The following is a 27,504-nucleotide window of genomic DNA, read 5'->3' as shown; positions in this document are numbered from 1 at the left end:
CCCGCATCAGATTCCCTGCCTCTGATTCCCCGCCTCTGATTCCAGGCCTCTGATTCCCAGCATCTGATTCCGGCCTCTGATTCCCGGCCTCTGATTCCCTGCTTCTGATTCTGATTCCCTGCCTCTGATTCCCCATCTCTGATTCCGCACATCTGATTCCCTGCCTCTGATTCCCCACCTCTGATTCCCCATATCTGATTCCCCAACTCTGATTCCCCTGCTCTAATTCGCCAGCTATGATTCCCCGCCTCTGATTCCCCGCCTCTGATTCCCTGCGTCTGATTCCCTGCCTCTGATTCCCAGCCTCTGATTCCCCTTTTCTGATTCACCACCTCTGAATCCCCACCTCTGATTCCCCATCTCTGATTCCGCACATCCGATTCCCTGCCTCTGATTCCCCGCCTCTGATTCCCCGCCTCTGATTCGCAACCTCAAATTCCCCACCTCTGATTCCCCATATCTGATTCCCCGCCTCTGTTTCCCTGCCTCTGATTCCCGGCCTCTGTTTCCCCATATCTGATTCCCCTCCTCTGATTCCCCAACTCTGATTCCCCGCCTCAGATTCCCCAGCTCTGATTCCCCGCCTTTTATTCCCGGCCTCTGATTCCCTGCCACTGATTCCCCGCCCCTGATTCCCCACCTCTGATTCCCCATATCTGATTCCCCGCCTCTGTTTCCCCAGCTCTGATGCCCCACCTCTGATTCCCCAGCTCTGATTCCCTGCCATTGATTCCCCGCCCCTGATTCCCCACCTCTGATTCCCCATATCTGATTCCCCGCCTCTGTTTCCCCAGCTCTGATTCCCTGCCTCTGATTCCCTGCCCTGATTCCCCATCTCTGTTTCACCGCCTTTGATTCGCCACCTCTGATTCCCCATATCTGATTCCCCGCCTCTGTTTCCCCGCCTCTGATTCCCTGCCTCTGATTCCCAACCTCTGATTCCACACCTCTGATTCCCCATATCTGATTCCCCGCCTCTATTTCCCCATATCTGATTCCCCGCCTCTGATTCCCCAACTCTGATTCCCCGCCTCTGATTCCCCAGCTCTGATTCCCCGCCTCTGATTCCCGGCGTCCGATTCCCTGCCTCTGATTCCCCGCCTCTGATTCACCATCTCTGATTCCCCGCCTCTGATTCCCCGTGTCTGATTCCCTGCCTCTGATTCCCCGGCTCAGATTCCCCGCCTCTGATTCCCTGCCACTGATTCCCTGCCCCTGATTCCCCACCTCTGATTCCCCATATCTGATTCCCCGCCTCTGTTTCCCCGCCTCTGATTCCCCGCCTCTGATTCCCCATATCTGATTCCCTGCCTCTGATTCCCCAACTCTGATTCCCGCACTCTGATTCCCCAGCTCTGAATCCCCGCCTCTGATTCCCCGCGTCTGATTCCCTCCCTCTGATTCCCCGCCTTGATTCCCCATCTCTGATTCACAACCTCTGATTCCCCACCTCTGATTCCCCATATCTGATTCCCCGGCTCTGATTGCCCACCTCTGATTCCCCGCCTCTGATTCGCCAGCTCTGATTCCCCGCCTCTGAATCCCCGCATCTGATTCCCTGCCTCTGATTCCCCGCCTCTGATGCCCCATCTCTGATTCACCACCTTTGATTCGCCACCTCTGATTCCCCATATCTGATTCCCCACCTCTGTTTCCCCGCCTCTGATTCCCCGCCTCTGATTCTCCATATCTCATTCCCCGCCTCTGAATCCCCATCTCTGATTCCCAGACTCTGAATCCCCACCTCTGATTCCCGGCCTCTTATTCCCAGCATCTGATTCCCGGCCTCTGATTCCCGGCCTCTGATTCCCCGCTTCTGATTCTGATTCCCTGCCTCTGATTCCCCATCTCTGATTCCGCACATCTGATTCCCTGCCTCTGATTCCCCACCTCTGATTCCCCATATCTGATTCCCTGCCTCTGTTTCCCCGCCTCTGATTCCCCACCTCTGTTTCCCCATATCTGATTCCCCGCCTCTGATTCCCCAACTCGAATACCCCACCTCTGATTCCCCAGCTCTGATTCCCCGCCTCTGATTCCCCGCATCTGATTCCCTGCCTCTGATTCCCCGCCTCTGATTCCAGTCCTCTGATTCCCAGCATCTGATTCCGGCCTCTGATTCCCGGCCTCTGATTCCCTGCTTCTGATTCTGATTCCCTGCCTCTGATTCCCCATCTCTGTTTCCGCACATCTGATTCCTTGCCTCTGATTCCCCACCTCTGATTCCCCATATCTGATTCCCCGCCTGGGTTTCCCCGCCTCTGATTCCCCGCCTCTGTTTCCCAATATCTAAGTCCCCGCCTCTGATTCCCCAAATCTGATTCCCCACCTCTGATTCCCCAGCTCTGATTCCCCGCCTCTGATTCCCCGCATCTGATTCCCTGCATCTGATCCCAAGCCTCTGATTCCCTGCCTCTGATTCCCAACCTCTGATTCCCCACCTCTGATTCCCCATATCTGATTCCCCGCCTCTGTTTCCCCGCCTCGGATTCCCAGCCTCTGTTTTCCAATATCTGATTCCCGGCCTCTGATTCCCGGCCTCTGATTCCCCGCCTCTGATTCCCTGCCTCTGATTCCCCATCTCCGATTCCGCACATCTGATTCCCTTCCTCTGATTCCCCGCATCTGATTCCCCGCCTCTGATTCCCTGCCTCTGATTCCCAACCTCGGATTCCCCACCTCTGATTCCCCATATCTGATTCCCCGCCTCTGTTTCCCCGCCTCTGATTCCCCGCCTCTGATTCCCAACTCTGATTCCCCGCCTCTGATTCCCCAGCTCTGATTCCCCGTGTTTGATTCCCTGCCTCTGATTCCCTGCCCTGATTCCCCATCTCTGTTTCACCGCCTTTGATTCACCACCTCTGATTCCCCATATCTGATTCCCCGCCTCTGTTTCCCCGACTCTGATTCCCTGCCTCTGATTCCCAACCTCTGATTCCACACCTCTGATTCCCCATATCTGATTCCCCGCCTCTATTTCCCCATATCTGATTCGCCGCCTCTGATTCCCCAACTCTGATTCCCCGCCTCTGATTCGCCAGCTCTGATTCCCCGACTCTGATTCCCGGAGTCCGATTCCCTGCCTCTGATTCCCCGCCTCTGATTCCCCATCTCTGATTCCCCGCCTCCGAATCCCCGTGTCTGATTCCCTGCCTTTGATTCCCCGCCTCTGATTCCCCGCCTCTGATTCCCTGCCACTGATTCCCTGCCCCTGATTCCCCAATTCTGATTCCCCATATCTGATTCCCCGCCTCTGTTTCCCCGCCTCTGATTCCCCGCCTCTGATTCCCCATATCTGATTCCCTGCCTCTGATTCCCCAACTCTGATTCACCGCCTCTGATTCCCCAGCTCTGAATCCCCGCCTCTGATTCACCGCGTCTGATTCCCTGCCTCTGATTCCCCGCCTTGATTCCCCATCTCTGATTCACAACCTCTGATTCCCCACCTCTGATTCCCTATATTTGATTCCCCGCCTCTGTTTCCCCGCCTCTGATTCGCAACCTCTAATTCCCCACCTCTGATTCCCCATATCTGATTCCCCGCCTCTGTTATTCTGCCTCTGATTCCCAGCCTCTGTTTCCCCATATCTGATTCCCCTCCTCTGATTCCCCAACTCTGATTCCCCGCCTCTGATTCCCCAGCTCTGATTCCCCGCCTTTTATTCCCGGCCTCTGATTCCCTGCCACTGATTCCCCGCCCCTGATTCCCCACCTCTGATTCCCCATATCTGATTCCCCGCCTCTGTTTCCCCAGCTCTGATTCCCCGCCTCTGATTCCCGGCGTCCGATTCCCTGCCTCTGATTCCCCGCCTCTGATTCCCCATCTCTGTTTCAGCACCTCTGATTCCCCGCCTCTGATTCCCCAGCTCTGATTCCCCGCCTCTGATTCCCGGCGTCCGATTCCCTGCCTCTGATTCCCCGCCTCTGATTCCCCATCTCTGATTCACCACCTCTGATTCCCCACCTCTGATTCCCCATATCTAATTCCCCGCCTCTGTTTTCCCGCCTCTGATTCCCCGCCTGTTTCCCCATATCTGATTCCCCGCCTCTGAATCCCCAACTCTGATTCCCTGCCTCAGATTCCCCAGCTCTGATAGCCCGCCTTTGATTCCCCCCGTCTGATTCCCAGCCTCTGAATCCCCGTGTCTGATTTCCTGCCTCTGATTCCCCGCCTCTGATTCCCCATCTCTGATTCACCGCCTTTGATTCCCCACCTCTGATTCCCCATCTCTGATTCCGCACATCCAATTCCCTGCCTCTGATTCCCCAACTCTGATTCCCCACCTCTGATTCCCCAGCTCTGATTCCCCGCCTCAGATTCCCCGCGTCTGATTCCCTGCCTCTGATTCCCCGCCTCTGATTCCCTGCCTCTGATTCCCCATATCTGATTCCCCGCCTCTGATTCCCCAACTCTGATTCCCTGCTTCTGATTCCCCAGCTCTGAATCCCCGACTCTGATTCCCCGAGTCTGATTCCCTGCCTCTGATTCCCCGCCTCTAATTCCTCATCTGTGATTCACAACCTCTGATGCCCCAACTCTGATTCCCCATATCTGATTCCCCGCCTCTGTTTCCCCGCCTCTGATTCCCCATATCTGATTCCCCATATCTGATTCCCCGCCTCTGATTGCCCACCTCTGATTCCCCACGTCTGATTCACTGCCTCTGATTCCCCGCCTCTGATTGCCCATATCTGATTCACCACCTCTCATTCCCGGCCTCTGATTCCCCATCTCTGATTCCGGACATCCGATTCCCTGCCTATGATTCCCCACCTCTGATTCCCGCCTCTGATTCCCCATATCTGATTCCCTGCCTCTGTTTCCCCGCCTCTGATTCCCCACCTCTGTTTCCCCATATCTGATTCCCCGCCTCTGATTCCCCAACTCTAATTCCCTGCCTCTGATTCCCCAGCTCTGATTCCCCGCCTCTGATTCCCCGCATCAGATTCCCTGCCTCTGATTCCCCGCCTCTGATTCCAGGCCTCTGATTCCCAGCATCTGATTCCGGCCTCTGATTCCCGGCCTCTGATTCCCTGCTTCTGATTCTGATTCCCTGCCTCTGATTCCCCATCTCTGATTCCGCACATCTGATTCCCTGCCTCTGATTCCCCACCTCTGATTCCCCATATCTGATTCCCCAACTCTGATTCCCCTCCTCTAATTCGCCAGCTATGATTCCCCGCCTCTGATTCCCCGCCTCTGATTCCCTGCGTCTGATTCCCTGCCTCTGATTCCCAGCCTCTGATTCCCCTTTTCTGATTCACCACCTCTGAATCCCCTCCTCTGATTCCCCATCTCTGATTCCGCACATACGATTCCCTGCCTCTGATTCCCCGCCTCTGATTCCCCGCCTCTGATTCGCAACCTCAAATTCCCCACCTCTGATTCCCCATATCTGATTCCCCGCCTCTGTTTCCCTGCCTCTGATTCCCGGCCTCTGTTTCCCCATATCTGATTCCCCTCCTCTGTTTCCCCGCCTCTGATTCCCCGCCTCTGTTTCCCCAGCTCTGATTCCCTGCCTCTGATTCCCTGCCCTGATTCCCCATCTCTGTTTCACCGCCTTTGATTCGCCACCTCTGATTCCCCATATCTGATTCCCCATATCTGATTCCCTGCCTCTGATTCCCCAACTCTGATTCACCGCCTCTGATTCCCCAGCTCTGAATCCCCGCCTCTGATTCACCGCGTCTGATTCCCTGCCTCTGATTCCCCGCCTTGATTCCCCATCTCTGATTCACAACCTCTGATTCCCCACCTCTGATTCCCTATATTTGATTCCCCGCCTCTGTTTCCCCGCCTCTGATTCGCAACCTCTAATTCCCCACCTCTGATTCCCCATATCTGATTCCCCGCCTCTGTTATTCTGCCTCTGATTCCCAGCCTCTGTTTCCCCATATCTGATTCCCCTCCTCTGATTCCCCAACTCTGATTCCCCGCCTCTGATTCCCCAGCTCTGATTCCCCGCCTTTTATTCCCGGCCTCTGATTCCCTGCCACTGATTCCCCGCCCCTGATTCCCCACCTCTGATTCCCCATATCTGATTCCCCGCCTCTGTTTCCCCAGCTCTGATTCCCCGCCTCTGATTCCCGGCGTCCGATTCCCTGCCTCTGATTCCCCGCCTCTGATTCCCCATCTCTGTTTCAGCACCTCTGATTCCCCGCCTCTGATTCCCCAGCTCTGATTCCCCGCCTCTGATTCCCGGCGTCCGATTCCCTGCCTCTGATTCCCCGCCTCTGATTCCCCATCTCTGATTCACCACCTCTGATTCCCCACCTCTGATTCCCCATATCTAATTCCCCGCCTCTGTTTTCCCGCCTCTGATTCCCCGCCTGTTTCCCCATATCTGATTCCCCGCCTCTGAATCCCCAACTCTGATTCCCTGCCTCAGATTCCCCAGCTCTGATAGCCCGCCTTTGATTCCCCCCGTCTGATTCCCAGCCTCTGAATCCCCGTGTCTGATTTCCTGCCTCTGATTCCCCGCCTCTGATTCCCCATCTCTGATTCACCGCCTTTGATTCCCCACCTCTGATTCCCCATCTCTGATTCCGCACATCCAATTCCCTGCCTCTGATTCCCCAACTCTGATTCCCCACCTCTGATTCCCCAGCTCTGATTCCCCGCCTCAGATTCCCCGCGTCTGATTCCCTGCCTCTGATTCCCCGCCTCTGATTCCCTGCCTCTGATTCCCCATATCTGATTCCCCGCCTCTGATTCCCCAACTCTGATTCCCTGCTTCTGATTCCCCAGCTCTGAATCCCCGACTCTGATTCCCCGAGTCTGATTCCCTGCCTCTGATTCCCCGCCTCTAATTCCTCATCTGTGATTCACAACCTCTGATGCCCCACCTCTGATTCCCCATATCTGATTCCCCGCCTCTGTTTCCCCGCCTCTGATTCCCCATATCTGATTCCCCATATCTGATTCCCCGCCTCTGATTGCCCACCTCTGATTCCCCACGTCTGATTCACTGCCTCTGATTCCCCGCCTCTGATTGCCCATATCTGATTCACCACCTCTCATTCCCGGCCTCTGATTCCCCATCTCTGATTCCGGACATCCGATTCCCTGCCTATGATTCCCCACCTCTGATTCCCGCCTCTGATTCCCCATATCTGATTCCCTGCCTCTGTTTCCCCGCCTCTGATTCCCCACCTCTGTTTCCCCATATCTGATTCCCCGCCTCTGATTCCCCAACTCTAATTCCCTGCCTCTGATTCCCCAGCTCTGATTCCCCGCCTCTGATTCCCCGCATCAGATTCCCTGCCTCTGATTCCCCGCCTCTGATTCCAGGCCTCTGATTCCCAGCATCTGATTCCGGCCTCTGATTCCCGGCCTCTGATTCCCTGCTTCTGATTCTGATGCCCCACCTCTGATTCCCCAGCTCTGATTCCCTGCCATTGATTCCCCGCCCCTGATTCCCCACCTCTGATTCCCCATATCTGATTCCCCGCCTCTGTTTCCCCAGCTCTGATTCCCTGCCTCTGATTCCCTGCCCTGATTCCCCATCTCTGTTTCACCGCCTTTGATTCGCCACCTCTGATTCCCCATATCTGATTCCCCGCCTCTGTTTCCCCAACTCTGATTCCCTGCTTCTGATTCCCCAGCTCTGAATCCCCGACTCTGATTCCCCGAGTCTGATTCCCTGCCTCTGATTCCCCGCCTCTAATTCCTCATCTGTGATTCACAACCTCTGATGCCCCACCTCTGATTCCCCATATCTGATTCCCCGCCTCTGTTTCCCCGCCTCTGATTCCCCATATTTGATTCCCCATATCTGATTCCCCGCCTCTGATTGCCCACCTCTGATTCCCCACGTCTGATTCACTGCCTCTGATTCCCCGCCTCTGATTGCCCATATCTGATTCACCACCTCTCATTCCCGGCCTCTGATTCCCCATCTCTGATTCCGGACATCCGATTCCCTGCCTATGATTCCCCACCTCTGATTCCCGCCTCTGATTCCCCATATCTGATTCCCTGCCTCTGTTTCCCCGCCTCTGATTCCCCACCTCTGTTTCCCCATATCTGATTCCCCGCCTCTGATTCCCCAACTCTAATTCCCTGCCTCTGATTCCCCAGCTCTGATTCCCCGCCTCTGATTCCCCGCATCAGATTCCCTGCCTCTGATTCCCCGCCTCTGATTCCAGGCCTCTGATTCCCAGCATCTGATTCCGGCCTCTGATTCCCGGCCTCTGATTCCCTGCTTCTGATTCTGATTCCCTGCCTCTGATTCCCCATCTCTGATTCCGCACATCTGATTCCCTGCCTCTGATTCCCCACCTCTGATTCCCCATATCTGATTCCCCAACTCTGATTCCCCTCCTCTAATTCGCCAGCTATGATTCCCCGCCTCTGATTCCCCGCCTCTGATTCCCTGCGTCTGATTCCCTGCCTCTGATTCCCAGCCTCTGATTCCCCTTTTCTGATTCACCACCTCTGAATCCCCTCCTCTGATTCCCCATCTCTGATTCCGCACATACGATTCCCTGCCTCTGATTCCCCGCCTCTGATTCCCCGCCTCTGATTCGCAACCTCAAATTCCCCACCTCTGATTCCCCATATCTGATTCCCCGCCTCTGTTTCCCTGCCTCTGATTCCCGGCCTCTGTTTCCCCATATCTGATTCCCCTCCTCTGATTCCCCAACTCTGATTCCCCGCCTCAGATTCCCCAGCTCTGATTCCCCGCCTTTTATTCCCGGCCTCTGATTCCCTGCCACTGATTCCCCGCCCCTGATTCCCCACCTCTGATTCCCCATATCTGATTCCCCGCCTCTGTTTCCCCAGCTCTGATGCCCCACCTCTGATTCCCCAGCTCTGATTCCCTGCCATTGATTCCCCGCCCCTGATTCCCCACCTCTGATTCCCCATATCTGATTCCCCGCCTCTGTTTCCCCAGCTCTGATTCCCTGCCTCTGATTCCCTGCCCTGATTCCCCATCTCTGTTTCACCGCCTTTGATTCGCCACCTCTGATTCCCCATATCTGATTCCCCGCCTCTGTTTCCCCGCCTCTGATTCCCTGCCTCTGATTCCCAACCTCTGATTCCACACCTCTGATTCCCCATATCTGATTCCCCGCCTCTATTTCCCCATATCTGATTCCCCGCCTCTGATTCCCCAACTCTGATTCCCCGCCTCTGATTCCCCAGCTCTGATTCCCCGCCTCTGATTCCCGGCGTCCGATTCCCTGCCTCTGATTCCCCGCCTCTGATTCACCATCTCTGATTCCCCGCCTCTGATTCCCCGTGTCTGATTCCCTGCCTCTGATTCCCCGGCTCAGATTCCCCGCCTCTGATTCCCTGCCACTGATTCCCTGCCCCTGATTCCCCACCTCTGATTCCCCATATCTGATTCCCCGCCTCTGTTTCCCCGCCTCTGATTCCCCGCCTCTGATTCCCCATATCTGATTCCCTGCCTCTGATTCCCCAACTCTGATTCCCGCACTCTGATTCCCCAGCTCTGAATCCCCGCCTCTGATTCCCCGCGTCTGATTCCCTCCCTCTGATTCCCCGCCTTGATTCCCCATCTCTGATTCACAACCTCTGATTCCCCACCTCTGATTCCCCATATCTGATTCCCCGGCTCTGATTGCCCACCTCTGATTCCCCGCCTCTGATTCGCCAGCTCTGATTCCCCGCCTCTGAATCCCCGCATCTGATTCCCTGCCTCTGATTCCCCGCCTCTGATGCCCCATCTCTGATTCACCACCTTTGATTCGCCACCTCTGATTCCCCATATCTGATTCCCCACCTCTGTTTCCCCGCCTCTGATTCCCCGCCTCTGATTCTCCATATCTCATTCCCCGCCTCTGAATCCCCATCTCTGATTCCCAGACTCTGAATCCCCACCTCTGATTCCCGGCCTCTTATTCCCAGCATCTGATTCCCGGCCTCTGATTCCCGGCCTCTGATTCCCCGCTTCTGATTCTGATTCCCTGCCTCTGATTCCCCATCTCTGATTCCGCACATCTGATTCCCTGCCTCTGATTCCCCACCTCTGATTCCCCATATCTGATTCCCTGCCTCTGTTTCCCCGCCTCTGATTCCCCACCTCTGTTTCCCCATATCTGATTCCCCGCCTCTGATTCCCCAACTCGAATACCCCACCTCTGATTCCCCAGCTCTGATTCCCCGCCTCTGATTCCCCGCATCTGATTCCCTGCCTCTGATTCCCCGCCTCTGATTCCAGTCCTCTGATTCCCAGCATCTGATTCCGGCCTCTGATTCCCGGCCTCTGATTCCCTGCTTCTGATTCTGATTCCCTGCCTCTGATTCCCCATCTCTGTTTCCGCACATCTGATTCCTTGCCTCTGATTCCCCACCTCTGATTCCCCATATCTGATTCCCCGCCTGGGTTTCCCCGCCTCTGATTCCCCGCCTCTGTTTCCCAATATCTAAGTCCCCGCCTCTGATTCCCCAAATCTGATTCCCCACCTCTGATTCCCCAGCTCTGATTCCCCGCCTCTGATTCCCCGCATCTGATTCCCTGCATCTGATCCCAAGCCTCTGATTCCCTGCCTCTGATTCCCAACCTCTGATTCCCCACCTCTGATTCCCCATATCTGATTCCCCGCCTCTGTTTCCCCGCCTCGGATTCCCAGCCTCTGTTTTCCAATATCTGATTCCCGGCCTCTGATTCCCGGCCTCTGATTCCCCGCCTCTGATTCCCTGCCTCTGATTCCCCATCTCCGATTCCGCACATCTGATTCCCTTCCTCTGATTCCCCGCATCTGATTCCCCGCCTCTGATTCCCTGCCTCTGATTCCCAACCTCGGATTCCCCACCTCTGATTCCCCATATCTGATTCCCCGCCTCTGTTTCCCCGCCTCTGATTCCCCGCCTCTGATTCCCAACTCTGATTCCCCGCCTCTGATTCCCCAGCTCTGATTCCCCGTGTTTGATTCCCTGCCTCTGATTCCCTGCCCTGATTCCCCATCTCTGTTTCACCGCCTTTGATTCACCACCTCTGATTCCCCATATCTGATTCCCCGCCTCTGTTTCCCCGACTCTGATTCCCTGCCTCTGATTCCCAACCTCTGATTCCACACCTCTGATTCCCCATATCTGATTCCCCGCCTCTATTTCCCCATATCTGATTCGCCGCCTCTGATTCCCCAACTCTGATTCCCCGCCTCTGATTCGCCAGCTCTGATTCCCCGACTCTGATTCCCGGAGTCCGATTCCCTGCCTCTGATTCCCCGCCTCTGATTCCCCATCTCTGATTCCCCGCCTCCGAATCCCCGTGTCTGATTCCCTGCCTTTGATTCCCCGCCTCTGATTCCCCGCCTCTGATTCCCTGCCACTGATTCCCTGCCCCTGATTCCCCAATTCTGATTCCCCATATCTGATTCCCCGCCTCTGTTTCCCCGCCTCTGATTCCCCGCCTCTGATTCCCCATATCTGATTCCCTGCCTCTGATTCCCCAACTCTGATTCACCGCCTCTGATTCCCCAGCTCTGAATCCCCGCCTCTGATTCACCGCGTCTGATTCCCTGCCTCTGATTCCCCGCCTTGATTCCCCATCTCTGATTCACAACCTCTGATTCCCCACCTCTGATTCCCTATATTTGATTCCCCGCCTCTGTTTCCCCGCCTCTGATTCGCAACCTCTAATTCCCCACCTCTGATTCCCCATATCTGATTCCCCGCCTCTGTTATTCTGCCTCTGATTCCCAGCCTCTGTTTCCCCATATCTGATTCCCCTCCTCTGATTCCCCAACTCTGATTCCCCGCCTCTGATTCCCCAGCTCTGATTCCCCGCCTTTTATTCCCGGCCTCTGATTCCCTGCCACTGATTCCCCGCCCCTGATTCCCCACCTCTGATTCCCCATATCTGATTCCCCGCCTCTGTTTCCCCAGCTCTGATTCCCCGCCTCTGATTCCCGGCGTCCGATTCCCTGCCTCTGATTCCCCGCCTCTGATTCCCCATCTCTGTTTCAGCACCTCTGATTCCCCGCCTCTGATTCCCCAGCTCTGATTCCCCGCCTCTGATTCCCGGCGTCCGATTCCCTGCCTCTGATTCCCCGCCTCTGATTCCCCATCTCTGATTCACCACCTCTGATTCCCCACCTCTGATTCCCCATATCTAATTCCCCGCCTCTGTTTTCCCGCCTCTGATTCCCCGCCTGTTTCCCCATATCTGATTCCCCGCCTCTGAATCCCCAACTCTGATTCCCTGCCTCAGATTCCCCAGCTCTGATAGCCCGCCTTTGATTCCCCCCGTCTGATTCCCAGCCTCTGAATCCCCGTGTCTGATTTCCTGCCTCTGATTCCCCGCCTCTGATTCCCCATCTCTGATTCACCGCCTTTGATTCCCCACCTCTGATTCCCCATCTCTGATTCCGCACATCCAATTCCCTGCCTCTGATTCCCCAACTCTGATTCCCCACCTCTGATTCCCCAGCTCTGATTCCCCGCCTCAGATTCCCCGCGTCTGATTCCCTGCCTCTGATTCCCCGCCTCTGATTCCCTGCCTCTGATTCCCCATATCTGATTCCCCGCCTCTGATTCCCCAACTCTGATTCCCTGCTTCTGATTCCCCAGCTCTGAATCCCCGACTCTGATTCCCCGAGTCTGATTCCCTGCCTCTGATTCCCCGCCTCTAATTCCTCATCTGTGATTCACAACCTCTGATGCCCCACCTCTGATTCCCCATATCTGATTCCCCGCCTCTGTTTCCCCGCCTCTGATTCCCCATATCTGATTCCCCATATCTGATTCCCCGCCTCTGATTGCCCACCTCTGATTCCCCACGTCTGATTCACTGCCTCTGATTCCCCGCCTCTGATTCCCCATATCTGATTCACCACCTCTCATTCCCGGCCTCTGATTCCCCATCTCTGATTCCGGACATCCGATTCCCTGCCTATGATTCCCCACCTCTGATTCCCGCCTCTGATTCCCCATATCTGATTCCCTGCCTCTGTTTCCCCGCCTCTGATTCCCCACCTCTGTTTCCCCATATCTGATTCCCCGCCTCTGATTCCCCAACTCTAATTCCCTGCCTCTGATTCCCCAGCTCTGATTCCCCGCCTCTGATTCCCCGCATCAGATTCCCTGCCTCTGATTCCCCGCCTCTGATTCCAGGCCTCTGATTCCCAGCATCTGATTCCGGCCTCTGATTCCCGGCCTCTGATTCCCTGCTTCTGATTCTGATTCCCTGCCTCTGATTCCCCATCTCTGATTCCGCACATCTGATTCCCTGCCTCTGATTCCCCACCTCTGATTCCCCATATCTGATTCCCCAACTCTGATTCCCCTCCTCTAATTCGCCAGCTATGATTCCCCGCCTCTGATTCCCCGCCTCTGATTCCCTGCGTCTGATTCCCTGCCTCTGATTCCCAGCCTCTGATTCCCCTTTTCTGATTCACCACCTCTGAATCCCCTCCTCTGATTCCCCATCTCTGATTCCGCACATACGATTCCCTGCCTCTGATTCCCCGCCTCTGATTCCCCGCCTCTGATTCGCAACCTCAAATTCCCCACCTCTGATTCCCCATATCTGATTCCCCGCCTCTGTTTCCCTGCCTCTGATTCCCGGCCTCTGTTTCCCCATATCTGATTCCCCTCCTCTGATTCCCCAACTCTGATTCCCCGCCTCAGATTCCCCAGCTCTGATTCCCCGCCTTTTATTCACGGCCTCTGATTCCCTGCCACTGATTCCCCGCCTCTGATTCCCGGCGTCCGATTCCCTGCCTCTGATTCCCCGCCTCTGATTCCCCATCTCTGTTTCACCACCTCTGATTCCCCGCCTCTGATTCCCCAGCTCTGAATCCCTGCCACTGATTCCCCGCCCCTGATTCCCCACCTCTGATTCCCCATATCTGATTCCCCGCCTCTGTTTCCCCAGCTCTGATTCCCTGCCTCTGATTCCCTGCCCTGATTCCCCATCTCTGTTTCACCGCCTTTGATTCGCCACCTCTGATTCCCCATATCTGATTCCCCGCCTCTGTTTCCCCGCCTCTGATTCCCTGCCTCTGATTCCCAACCTCTGATTCCACACCTCTGATTCCCCATATCTGATTCCCCGCCTCTATTTCCCCATATCTGATTCCCCGCCTCTGATTCCCCAACTCTGATTCCCCGCCTCTGATTCCCCAGCTCTGATTCCCCGCCTCTGATTCACGGCGTCCGATTCCCTGCCTCTGATTCCCCGCCTCTGATTCACCATCTCTGATTCCCCGCCTCTGATTCCCCGTGTCTGATTCCCTGCCTCTGATTCCCCGGCTCAGATTCCCCGCCTCTGATTCCCTGCCACTGATTCCCTGCCCCTGATTCCCCACCTCTGATTCCCCATATCTGATTCCCCGCCTCTGTTTCCCCGCCTCTGATTCCCCGCCTCTGATTCCCCATATCTGATTCCCTGCCTCTGATTCCCCAACTCTGATTCCCCGCCTCTGATTCCCCAGCTCTGAATCCCCGCCTCTGATTCCCCGCATCTGATTCCCTGCCTCTGATTCCCCGCCTCTGATTCCCCATCTCTGATTCACGGCCTTTGATTCGCCACCTCTGATTCCCCATATCTGATTCCCCACCTCTGTTTCCCCGCCTCTGATTCCCCGCCTCTGATTCTCCATATCTCATTCCCCGCCTCTGATTCACGTCCTTTGATTCGCCACCTCTGATTCCCCATATCTGATTCCCGGCCTCTGATTCCCGGCCTCCGATTCCCCGCTTCTGATTCTGATTCCCTGCCTCTGATTCCCCATCTCTGATTCCGCACATCTGATTCCCTGCCTCTGATTCCCCACCTCTGATTCCCCATATCTGATTCCCCGCCTCTGTTTCCCCGCCTCTGATTCCCCGCCTCTGTTTCCCCATATCTAATTCCCCACCTCTGATGCCCCAACTCTGATTCCCCACCTCTGATTCCCCAGCTCTGATTCCCCGCCTCTGATTCCCCGCATCCGATTCCCCATGTCTGATTCCCCGCCTCTGTTTCCCCGCCTCTGATTCCCCGCCTCTGTTTCCCCATATCTGATTCCCCGCCTCTGATTCCCCAGCTCTGATCCCAGCCTCTGATTCCCCGCGTTCTATTCGCTGCCTCTGATTCCCCGCCTGTGATTCCCCATCTCTGATTCACCACCTCTGATTTCCCACCTCTGATTCCCCATATCTAATTCCCCGCCTCTGCTTGCCCGCCTCTCATTCCCCGCCTCTGTTTCCCCATATCTGATTCCCCGCCTCTGAATCCCCAACTCGGATTCCCTGCCTCTGATTCACCAGCTCTGATTCCCCGCCTTTGATTCCCCCCGTCTGATTCCCAGCCTCTGAATCCCTGTCTGATTTCCTGCCTCTGATTCCCCGCCTCTGATTCCCCATCTCTGATTCACTGCCTCTGATTCCCCACATCTGATTCCCCATCTCTGATTCCGCACAACCGATTCCCTGCCTCTGATTCCCCGACTCTGATTCCCCACCTCTGATTCCCCAGCTCTGATTCCCCGCCTCTGATTCCCCGCGTCTGATTCCCTGCCTGTGATTCCCCGCCTCTGATTCCCCATCTCTGGTTCCCCACCTCTGATTCCCCGTGTCTGATTCCCTTCCTTTGATTCCCCGCCTCTGATTCCCCGCATCTGATTCCCTGCCTCTGATTCCCCGCCTCTGATTCCAGTCCTCTGATTCCCAGCATCTGATTCCGGCCTCTGATTCCCGGCCTCTGATTCCCTGCTTCTGATTCTGATTCCCTGCCTCTGATTCCCCATCTCTGTTTCCGCACATCTGATTCCTTGCCTCTGATTCCCCACCTCTGATTCCCCATATCTGATTCCCCGCCTGGGTTTCCCCGCCTCTGATTCCCCGCCTCTGTTTCCCAATATCTAAGTCCCCGCCTCTGATTCCCCAAATCTGATTCCCCACCTCTGATTCCCCAGCTCTGATTCCCCGCCTCTGATTCCCCGCATCTGATTCCCTGCATCTGATCCCAAGCCTCTGATTCCCTGCCTCTGATTCCCAACCTCTGATTCCCCACCTCTGATTCCCCATATCTGATTCCCCGCCTCTGTTTCCCCGCCTCGGATTCCCAGCCTCTGTTTTCCAATATCTGATTCCCGGCCTCTGATTCCCGGCCTCTGATTCCCCGCCTCTGATTCCCTGCCTCTGATTCCCCATCTCCGATTCCGCACATCTGATTCCCTTCCTCTGATTCCCCGCATCTGATTCCCCGCCTCTGATTCCCTGCCTCTGATTCCCAACCTCGGATTCCCCACCTCTGATTCCCCATATCTGATTCCCCGCCTCTGTTTCCCCGCCTCTGATTCCCCGCCTCTGATTCCCAACTCTGATTCCCCGCCTCTGATTCCCCAGCTCTGATTCCCCGTGTTTGATTCCCTGCCTCTGATTCCCTGCCCTGATTCCCCATCTCTGTTTCACCGCCTTTGATTCACCACCTCTGATTCCCCATATCTGATTCCCCGCCTCTGTTTCCCCGACTCTGATTCCCTGCCTCTGATTCCCAACCTCTGATTCCACACCTCTGATTCCCCATATCTGATTCCCCGCCTCTATTTCCCCATATCTGATTCGCCGCCTCTGATTCCCCAACTCTGATTCCCCGCCTCTGATTCGCCAGCTCTGATTCCCCGACTCTGATTCCCGGAGTCCGATTCCCTGCCTCTGATTCCCCGCCTCTGATTCCCCATCTCTGATTCCCCGCCTCCGAATCCCCGTGTCTGATTCCCTGCCTTTGATTCCCCGCCTCTGATTCCCCGCCTCTGATTCCCTGCCACTGATTCCCTGCCCCTGATTCCCCAATTCTGATTCCCCATATCTGATTCCCCGCCTCTGTTTCCCCGCCTCTGATTCCCCGCCTCTGATTCCCCATATCTGATTCCCTGCCTCTGATTCCCCAACTCTGATTCACCGCCTCTGATTCCCCAGCTCTGAATCCCCGCCTCTGATTCACCGCGTCTGATTCCCTGCCTCTGATTCCCCGCCTTGATTCCCCATCTCTGATTCACAACCTCTGATTCCCCACCTCTGATTCCCTATATTTGATTCCCCGCCTCTGTTTCCCCGCCTCTGATTCGCAACCTCTAATTCCCCACCTCTGATTCCCCATATCTGATTCCCCGCCTCTGTTATTCTGCCTCTGATTCCCAGCCTCTGTTTCCCCATATCTGATTCCCCTCCTCTGATTCCCCAACTCTGATTCCCCGCCTCTGATTCCCCAGCTCTGATTCCCCGCCTTTTATTCCCGGCCTCTGATTCCCTGCCACTGATTCCCCGCCCCTGATTCCCCACCTCTGATTCCCCATATCTGATTCCCCGCCTCTGTTTCCCCAGCTCTGATTCCCCGCCTCTGATTCCCGGCGTCCGATTCCCTGCCTCTGATTCCCCGCCTCTGATTCCCCATCTCTGTTTCAGCACCTCTGATTCCCCGCCTCTGATTCCCCAGCTCTGATTCCCCGCCTCTGATTCCCGGCGTCCGATTCCCTGCCTCTGATTCCCCGCCTCTGATTCCCCATCTCTGATTCACCACCTCTGATTCCCCACCTCTGATTCCCCATATCTAATTCCCCGCCTCTGTTTTCCCGCCTCTGATTCCCCGCCTGTTTCCCCATATCTGATTCCCCGCCTCTGAATCCCCAACTCTGATTCCCTGCCTCAGATTCCCCAGCTCTGATAGCCCGCCTTTGATTCCCCCCGTCTGATTCCCAGCCTCTGAATCCCCGTGTCTGATTTCCTGCCTCTGATTCCCCGCCTCTGATTCCCCATCTCTGATTCACCGCCTTTGATTCCCCACCTCTGATTCCCCATCTCTGATTCCGCACATCCAATTCCCTGCCTCTGATTCCCCAACTCTGATTCCCCACCTCTGATTCCCCAGCTCTGATTCCCCGCCTCAGATTCCCCGCGTCTGATTCCCTGCCTCTGATTCCCCGCCTCTGATTCCCTGCCTCTGATTCCCCATATCTGATTCCCCGCCTCTGATTCCCCAACTCTGATTCCCTGCTTCTGATTCCCCAGCTCTGAATCCCCGACTCTGATTCCCCGAGTCTGATTCCCTGCCTCTGATTCCCCGCCTCTAATTCCTCATCTGTGATTCACAACCTCTGATGCCCCACCTCTGATTCCCCATATCTGATTCCCCGCCTCTGTTTCCCCGCCTCTGATTCCCCATATCTGATTCCCCATATCTGATTCCCCGCCTCTGATTGCCCACCTCTGATTCCCCACGTCTGATTCACTGCCTCTGATTCCCCGCCTCTGATTCCCCATATCTGATTCACCACCTCTCATTCCCGGCCTCTGATTCCCCATCTCTGATTCCGGACATCCGATTCCCAGCCTATGATTCCCCACCTCTGATTCCCGCCTCTGATTCCCCATATCTGATTCCCTGCCTCTGTTTCCCCGCCTCTGATTCCCCACCTCTGTTTCCCCATATCTGATTCCCCGCCTCTGATTCCCCAACTCTAATTCCCTGCCTCTGATTCCCCAGCTCTGATTCCCCGCCTCTGATTCCCCGCATCAGATTCCCTGCCTCTGATTCCCCGCCTCTGATTCCAGGCCTCTGATTCCCAGCATCTGATTCCGGCCTCTGATTCCCGGCCTCTGATTCCCTGCTTCTGATTCTGATTCCCTGCCTCTGATTCCCCATCTCTGATTCCGCACATCTGATTCCCTGCCTCTGATTCCCCACCTCTGATTCCCCATATCTGATTCCCCAACTCTGATTCCCCTCCTCTAATTCGCCAGCTATGATTCCCCGCCTCTGATTCCCCGCCTCTGATTCCCTGCGTCTGATTCCCTGCCTCTGATTCCCAGCCTCTGATTCCCCTTTTCTGATTCACCACCTCTGAATCCCCTCCTCTGATTCCCCATCTCTGATTCCGCACATACGATTCCCTGCCTCTGATTCCCCGCCTCTGATTCCCCGCCTCTGATTCGCAACCTCAAATTCCCCACCTCTGATTCCCCATATCTGATTCCCCGCCTCTGTTTCCCTGCCTCTGATTCCCGGCCTCTGTTTCCCCATATCTGATTCCCCTCCTCTGATTCCCCAACTCTGATTCCCCGCCTCAGATTCCCCAGCTCTGATTCCCCGCCTTTTATTCACGGCCTCTGATTCCCTGCCACTGATTCCCCGCCTCTGATTCCCGGCGTCCGATTCCCTGCCTCTGATTCCCCGCCTCTGATTCCCCATCTCTGTTTCACCACCTCTGATTCCCCGCCTCTGATTCCCCAGCTCTGAATCCCTGCCACTGATTCCCCGCCCCTGATTCCCCACCTCTGATTCCCCATATCTGATTCCCCGCCTCTGTTTCCCCAGCTCTGATTCCCTGCCTCTGATTCCCTGCCCTGATTCCCCATCTCTGTTTCACCGCCTTTGATTCGCCACCTCTGATTCCCCATATCTGATTCCCCGCCTCTGTTTCCCCGCCTCTGATTCCCTGCCTCTGATTCCCAACCTCTGATTCCACACCTCTGATTCCCCATATCTGATTCCCCGCCTCTATTTCCCCATATCTGATTCCCCGCCTCTGATTCCCCAACTCTGATTCCCCGCCTCTGATTCCCCAGCTCTGATTCCCCGCCTCTGATTCACGGCGTCCGATTCCCTGCCTCTGATTCCCCGCCTCTGATTCACCATCTCTGATTCCCCGCCTCTGATTCCCCGTGTCTGATTCCCTGCCTCTGATTCCCCGGCTCAGATTCCCCGCCTCTGATTCCCTGCCACTGATTCCCTGCCCCTGATTCCCCACCTCTGATTCCCCATATCTGATTCCCCGCCTCTGTTTCCCCGCCTCTGATTCCCCGCCTCTGATTCCCCATATCTGATTCCCTGCCTCTGATTCCCCAACTCTGATTCCCCGCCTCTGATTCCCCAGCTCTGAATCCCCGCCTCTGATTCCCCGCATCTGATTCCCTGCCTCTGATTCCCCGCCTCTGATTCCCCATCTCTGATTCACGGCCTTTGATTCGCCACCTCTGATTCCCCATATCTGATTCCCCACCTCTGTTTCCCCGCCTCTGATTCCCCGCCTCTGATTCTCCATATCTCATTCCCCGCCTCTGATTCACGTCCTTTGATTCGCCACCTCTGATTCCCCATATCTGATTCCCGGCCTCTGATTCCCGGCCTCCGATTCCCCGCTTCTGATTCTGATTCCCTGCCTCTGATTCCCCATCTCTGATTCCGCACATCTGATTCCCTGCCTCTGATTCCCCACCTCTGATTCCCCATATCTGATTCCCCGCCTCTGTTTCCCCGCCTCTGATTCCCCGCCTCTGTTTCCCCATATCTAATTCCCCACCTCTGATGCCCCAACTCTGATTCCCCACCTCTGATTCCCCAGCTCTGATTCCCCGCCTCTGATTCCCCGCATCCGATTCCCCATGTCTGATTCCCCGCCTCTGTTTCCCCGCCTCTGATTCCCCGCCTCTGTTTCCCCATATCTGATTCCCCGCCTCTGATTCCCCAGCTCTGATCCCAGCCTCTGATTCCCCGCGTTCTATTCGCTGCCTCTGATTCCCCGCCTGTGATTCCCCATCTCTGATTCACCACCTCTGATTTCCCACCTCTGATTCCCCATATCTAATTCCCCGCCTCTGCTTGCCCGCCTCTCATTCCCCGCCTCTGTTTCCCCATATCTGATTCCCCGCCTCTGAATCCCCAACTCGGATTCCCTGCCTCTGATTCACCAGCTCTGATTCCCCGCCTTTGATTCCCCCCGTCTGATTCCCAGCCTCTGAATCCCTGTCTGATTTCCTGCCTCTGATTCCCCGCCTCTGATTCCCCATCTCTGATTCACTGCCTCTGATTCCCCACATCTGATTCCCCATCTCTGATTCCGCACAACCGATTCCCTGCCTCTGATTCCCCGACTCTGATTCCCCACCTCTGATTCCCCAGCTCTGATTCCCCGCCTCTGATTCCCCGCGTCTGATTCCCTGCCTGTGATTCCCCGCCTCTGATTCCCCATCTCTGGTTCCCCACCTCTGATTCCCCGTGTCTGATTCCCTTCCTTTGATTCCCCGCCTCTGATTCCCCGCCTCTGATTCCCTGCCACTGATTCCCCGCCCCTGATTCCCCACCTCTGATTCCCCATATCTTATTCCCCGCCTCTGTTTCCCCCCCTCTGATACCCAGCCTCTGATTCCCCATATCTGATTCCCCGCCTCTGATTCCCCATATCTGATTCCCCGCCTCTATTTCCCCATATCTGCTTCGCCGCCTCTGATTCCCCAACTCTGATTCCCCGCCTCTGATTCCCCAGCTCTGATTTCCCGCCTCTGATTCCCGGCATCCGATTCCCTGCCTCTGATTCCCCGCCTCTGATTCCCCATCTCTGATTCCCGGCCTCTGATACCCCGTGTCTGATTCCCTGCCTCTGATTCCCCGCCTCTGATTCCCCATATCTGATTCCCCGCCTCTGTTTTCCCGCCTCTGATTCCCTGCCTCTGATTCCCCATATCTGATTCCCCGCCTCTGATTCCCCAACTCTGATTCCCCGCCTCTGATTCCCCAGCTCTGAATCCCCGCCTCTGATTCCCCGCGTCTGATTCCCTGCCTCTGATTCCCCGCCTCTGATTCCCCATCTCTGATTCACCACCTCTGATTCCCAGCCTCTGATTCCCCATCTCTGATTCCGCACATCCGATTCCCTGCCTATGATTCCCCACCTCTGATTCCCCGCCTCTGATTCCCCATATCTGATTCCCTGCCTCTGTTTCCCCGCCTCTGATTCCCCACCTCTGTTTCCCCATATCTGATTCCCCGCCTCTGATTCCCCAACGCTAATACCCCGCCTCTGATTCCCCAGCTCTGATTCCCCGCCTCTGATTCCCCGCATCTGATTCCCTGCCTCTGATTCCCCGCCTCTGATTCCAGGCCTCTGATTCCCAGCATCTGATTCCGGCCTCTAATTCCCGGCCTCTGATTCCCTGCTTCTGATTCTGATTCCCTGCCTCTGATTCCCCATCTCTGATTCCGCACATCTGATTCCTTGCCTCTGATTCCCCACCTCTGATACCCCATATCTGATTCCCCGCCTGGGTTTCCCCGCCTCTGATTCCCCGCCTCTGTTTCCCAATATCTAAGTCCCCGCCTCTGATTTCCCTGCCTCTGATTCCCCACCTCTGATTCCCCAGCTCTGATTCCCCGCCTCTGATTCCCCGCATCTGATTCCCTGCATCTGATTCCAAGCCTCTGATTCCCTGCCTCTGATTCCCAACCTCTGATTCCCCACCTCTGATTCCCCATATCTGATTCCCCGCCTCTGTTTCCCCGCCTCGGATTCCCCGCCTCTGTTTCACCATATCTGATTCCCGGCCTCTGATTCCCCGCCTCTGATTCCCCGCCTCTGATTCCCTGCCTCTGATTCCCCATCTCCGATTCCGCATATCTGATTCCCTTCCTCTGATTCCCCGCCTCTGATTCCCCGCCTCTGATTCCCTGCCTCTGATTCCCAACCTCGGATTCCCCACCTCTGATTCCCCATATCTGATTCCCCGCCTCTGTTTCCCCGCCTCTGATTCCCCGCCTCTGATTCCCAACTCTGATTCCCCGCCTCTGATTCCCCAGCTCTGATTCCCCGTGTTTGATTCCCTGCCTCTGATTCCCTGCCCTGATTCCCCATCTCTGTTTCACCGCCTTTGATTCGCCACCTCTGATTCCCCATATCTGATTACCCGCCTCTGTTTCCCTGACTCTGATTCCCTGCCTCTGATTCCCAACCTCTGATTCCACACCTCTGATTCCCCATATCTGATTCCCCGCCTCTATTTCCCCATATCTGATTCCCCGCCTCTGATTCCCCAACTCTGATTCCCCGCCTCTGATTCCCCAGCTCTGATTCCCCGACTCTGATTCCCGGAGTCCGATTCCCTGCCTCTGATTCCCCGCCTCTGATTCCCCATCTCTGATTCCCCGCCTCTGATTCCCCGTGTCTGATTCCCTGCCTCTGATTCCCCGCCTCTGATTCCCCGCCTCTGATTCGCTGCCACTGATTCCCTGCCCCTGATTCCCCAATTCTGATTCCCCATATCTGATTCCCCGCCTCTGTTTCCCCGCCTCTGATTCCCCACCTCTGATTCCCCATATCTGATTCCCTGCCTCTGATTCCCCAACTCTGATTCACCGCCTCTGATTCCCCAGCTCTGAATCCCCGCCTCTGATTCCCCGCGTCTGATTCCCTGCCTCTGATTCCCCGCCTTGATTCCCCATCTCTGATTCACAACCTCTGATTCGCCACCTCTGATTCCCTATATTTGATTCCCCACCTCTGTTTCCCCGCCTCTGATTCACTGCCTCTGATTCCCCACATCTGATTCCCCATCTCTGATTCCGCACAACCGATTCCCTGCCTATGATTCCCCGACTCTGATTCCCCACCTCTGATTCCCCAGCTCTGATTCCCCGCCTCTGATTCCCCGCGTCTGATTCCCTGCCTGTGACTCCCCGCCTCTGATTCCCCATCTCTGATTCCCCGCCTCTGATTCCCCGTGTCTGATTCCCTTCCTTTGATTCCCCGCCTCTGATTCCCCGCCTCTGATTCCCTGCCACTGATTCCCCGCCCCTGATTCCCCACCTCTGATTCCCCATATCTTATTCCGCGCCTCTGTTTCCCCCCCTCTGATTCCTAGCCTCTGATTCCCCATATCTGATTCCCCACCTCTGATTCCCCATATCTGATTCCCCGCCTCTATTTCCCCATATCTGCTTCGACGCCTCTGATTCCCCAACTCTGATTCCCCGCCTCTGATTCCCCAGCTCTGATTTCCCGCCTCTGATTCCCGGCATCCGATTCCCTGCCTCTGATTCCCCGCCTCTGATTCCCCATCTCTGATTCCCCGCCTCTGATTCCCCGTGTCTGATTCCCTGCCTCTGATTCCCCGCCTCTGATTCCCCATATCTGATTCCCCGCCTCTGTTTTCCCGCCTCTGATTCCCTGCCTCTGATTCCCCATATCTGATTCCCCGCCTCTGATTCCCCAACTCTGATTCCCAGCCTCTGATTCCCCAGCTCTGAATCCCCGCCTCTGATTCCCCGCGTCTGATTCCCTGCCTCTGATTTTCCGCCTCTGATTCCCCATCTGTGATTCACAACCTCTGATGCCCCACCTCTGAATCCCCATATCTGATTCCCCGCCTCTGTTTCCCCGCCTCTGATTCCCCACCTCTGATTCCCCATATCTGATTCCCCACCTCTGATTGCCCACCTCTGATTCCCCGCGTCTGATTCCCTGCCTCTGATTCCCCGCCTCTGATTCCCCATCTCTGATTCACCACCTCTGATTCCCAGCCTCTGATTCCCCATCTCTGATTCCGCACATCCGATTCCCTGCCTATGATTCCCCACCTCTGATTCCCCGCCTCTGATTCCCCATATCTGATTCCGTGCCTCTGTTTCCCCACCTCTGATTCCCCACCTCTGTTTCCCCATATCTGATTCCCCGCCTCTGATTCCCCAACTCTAATACCCCGCCTCTGATTCCCCAGCTCTCATTCCCCGCCTCTGATTCCCCGCATCGGATTCCCTGCCTCTGATTCCCCGCCACTGATTCCAGGCCTCTGATTCCCAGCATCTGATTCCGGCCTCTGATTCCCGGCCTCTGATTCCCTGCTTCTGATTCTGATTCCCTGCCTCTGATTCCCCATCTCTGATTCCGCACATCTGATTCCTTGCCTCTGATTCCCCACCTCTGATTCCCCATATCTGATTCCCCGCCTGGGTTTCCCCGCCTCTGATTCCCCGCCTCTGTTTCCCAATATCTAAGTCCCCGCCTCTGATTCCCCAAATCTGATTCCCCACCTCTGATTCCCCAGCTCTGATTCCCCGCCTCTGATTCCCCGCATCTGATTCCCTGCATCTGATTCCAAGCCTCTGATTCCCTGCCTCTGAATCCCAACCTCTGATGCCCCACCTCTGACTCCCCATATCTGATTCCCCGCCTCTGTTTCCCCGCCTCGGATTCCCCGCCTCTGTTTCCCCATATCTGATTCCCGGCCTCTGATTCCCCGCCTCTGATTCCCCGCCTCTGATTCCCAACTCTGATTCCCCGCCTCTGATTCCCCAGCTCTGATTCCCCGTGTTTGATTCCCTGCCTCTGATTCCCTGCCCTGATTCCCCATCTCTGTTTCACCGCCTTTGATTCGCCACCTCTGATTCCCCATATCTGATTCCCCGCCTCTGTTTCCCCGACTCTGATTCCCTGCCTCTGATTCCCAACCTCTGATTCCACACCTCTGATTCCCCATATCTGATTCCCCGCCTCTATTTCCCCATATCTGATTCCCCGCCTCTGATTCCCCAACTCTGATTCCCCGCCTCTGATTCCCCAGCTCTGATTCCCCGACTCTGATTCCCAGCATCCGATTCCCTGCCTCTGATTCCCCGCCTCTGATTCCCCATCTCTGATTCCCCGCCTCTGATTCCCCGTGTCTGATTCCCTGCCTTTGATTCCCCGCCTCTGATTCCCTGCCCCTGATTCCCCACCTCTGATTCCCCACATCTGATTCCCCGCCTCTGTTTCCCCGCCTCTGATTCCGGGCCTCTGATTCCCCATATCTGATTCCCTGCCTCTGATTCCCCAACTCTGATTCCCCGCCTCTGATTCCCCAGCTCTGAATCCCCGCCTCTTATTGCCCGCGTCTGATTCCCTGCCTCTGATTCCCCGCCTTGATTCCCCATCTCTGATTCACAACCTCTGATTCCCCACCTCTGATTCCCTATATTTGATTCCCCGCCTCTGTTTCCCCGCCTCTGATTCCCCGCCTCTGATTCCCCATATCTGATTCCCCGCCTCTGATTGCCCACCTCTGATTCCCAGCCTCTGATTCGCCAGCTCTGATTCCCCGCCTCTGATTCCCCGCATCTGATTCCCTGCCTCTGATTCCCCGCCTCTGATTCCCCATCTCTGATTCACCGCCTTTGATTCGCCACCTCTGATTCCCCATATCTGATTCCCCACCTCTGATTCCCGGCCTCTTATTCCCAGCATCTGATTCCCGGCCTCTGATTCCCGGCCTCTGATTCCCCGCTTCTGATTCTGATTCCCTGCCTCTTATTCCCCATCTCTGATTCCGCACATCTGATTCCCTGCCTCTGATTCCCCACCTCTGATTCCCCATATCTGATTCCCCGCCTCTGTTTCCCCGCCTCTGATTCCCCGCCTCTGTTTCCCTATATCTAATTCCCCACCTCTGATGCCCCAACTCTGATTCCCCGCCTCTGATTCCCCAGCTCTGATTCGCCGCCTCTGATTCCCTGCATCCGATTCCCCATATCTGATTCCCCGCCTCTGTTTCACCGCCTCTGATTCCCGGCCTCTGTTTCCCCATATCTGATTCCCGCCTCTGATTCCCAACTATGAATCCCCTCCTCTGATTCCCCAGCTCTGATTCCCTGCCTCTGATTCCCCGCGTCCTATTCCCTGCCTCTGATTCCCCGCCTGTGATTCCCCATCACTGATTCACCACCTCTGATTCCCTACCTCTGATTCCCCATATCTAATTCCCCGCCTCTGTTTGCCCGCCTCTGATTCCCCGCCTCTGTTTCCCCATATCTGATTCCCCGCCTCTGAATCCCCAACTCTGATTCCCTGCCTCAGATTCCCCAGCTCTGATTCCCCGCCTTTGATTCCCCCCGTCTGATTCCCAGCCTCTGAATCCCCGTGTCTGATTTCCTGCCTCTGATTCCCCACCTCTGATTCCCCATCTCTGATTCACCGCCTCTGATTCCCCACCTCTGATTCCCCCTCTCTGATTCCGCACATCCAATTCCCTGCCTCTGATTCCTCAACTCTGATTCCCCACCTCTGATTCCCCAGCTCTGATTCCCCGCTTCAGATTCCCCGCGTCTGATTCCCTGCCTCTGATTCCCCGCCTCTGATTCCCTGTCTCTGATTCCCCATATCTGATTCCCCGCCTCTGATTCCCCAACTCTGATTCCCCGCTTCTGATTCCCCAGCTCTGAATCCCCGCCTCTGATTCCCCGCGTCTGATTCCCTGCCTCTGATTCCCCGCCTCTGATTCCCCATCTGTGATTCACAACCTCTGATGCCCCACCTCTGATTCCCCATATCTGATTCCCTGCCTCTGTTTCCCCGCCTCTGATTCCCCACCTCTGTTTCCCCATATCTGATTCCCCGCCTCTGATTCCCCAACTCTAATACCCCGCCTCTGATTCCCCAGCTCTGATTCCCCGCCTCTGATTCCCCGCATCTGATTCCCTGCCTCTGATTCCCCGCCTCTGATTCCAGGCCTCTGATTCCCAGCATCTGATTCCGGCCTCTGATTCCCGGCCTCTGATTCCCTTCTTCTGATTCTGATTCCCTGCCTCTGATTCCCCATCTCTGATTCCGCACATCTGATTCCCTGCCTCTGATTCCCCACCTCTGATTCCCCATATCTGATTCCCTGCCTCTGATTCCCCAACTCTGATTCCCCGCCTCTGATTCCCCAGCTCTGAATCCCCGCCTCTGTTTCCCCGCGTCTGATTCCCTGCCTCTGATTCCCCGCCTTGATTCCCCATCTCTGATTCACAACCTCTGATTCCCCAC

Source organism: Narcine bancroftii, chromosome 8 (assembly GCF_036971445.1).
Source record: "Narcine bancroftii isolate sNarBan1 chromosome 8, sNarBan1.hap1, whole genome shotgun sequence".
NCBI lineage: Eukaryota > Metazoa > Chordata > Chondrichthyes > Torpediniformes > Narcinidae > Narcine > Narcine bancroftii.
This window is presented reverse-complemented; position numbering follows the sequence as displayed.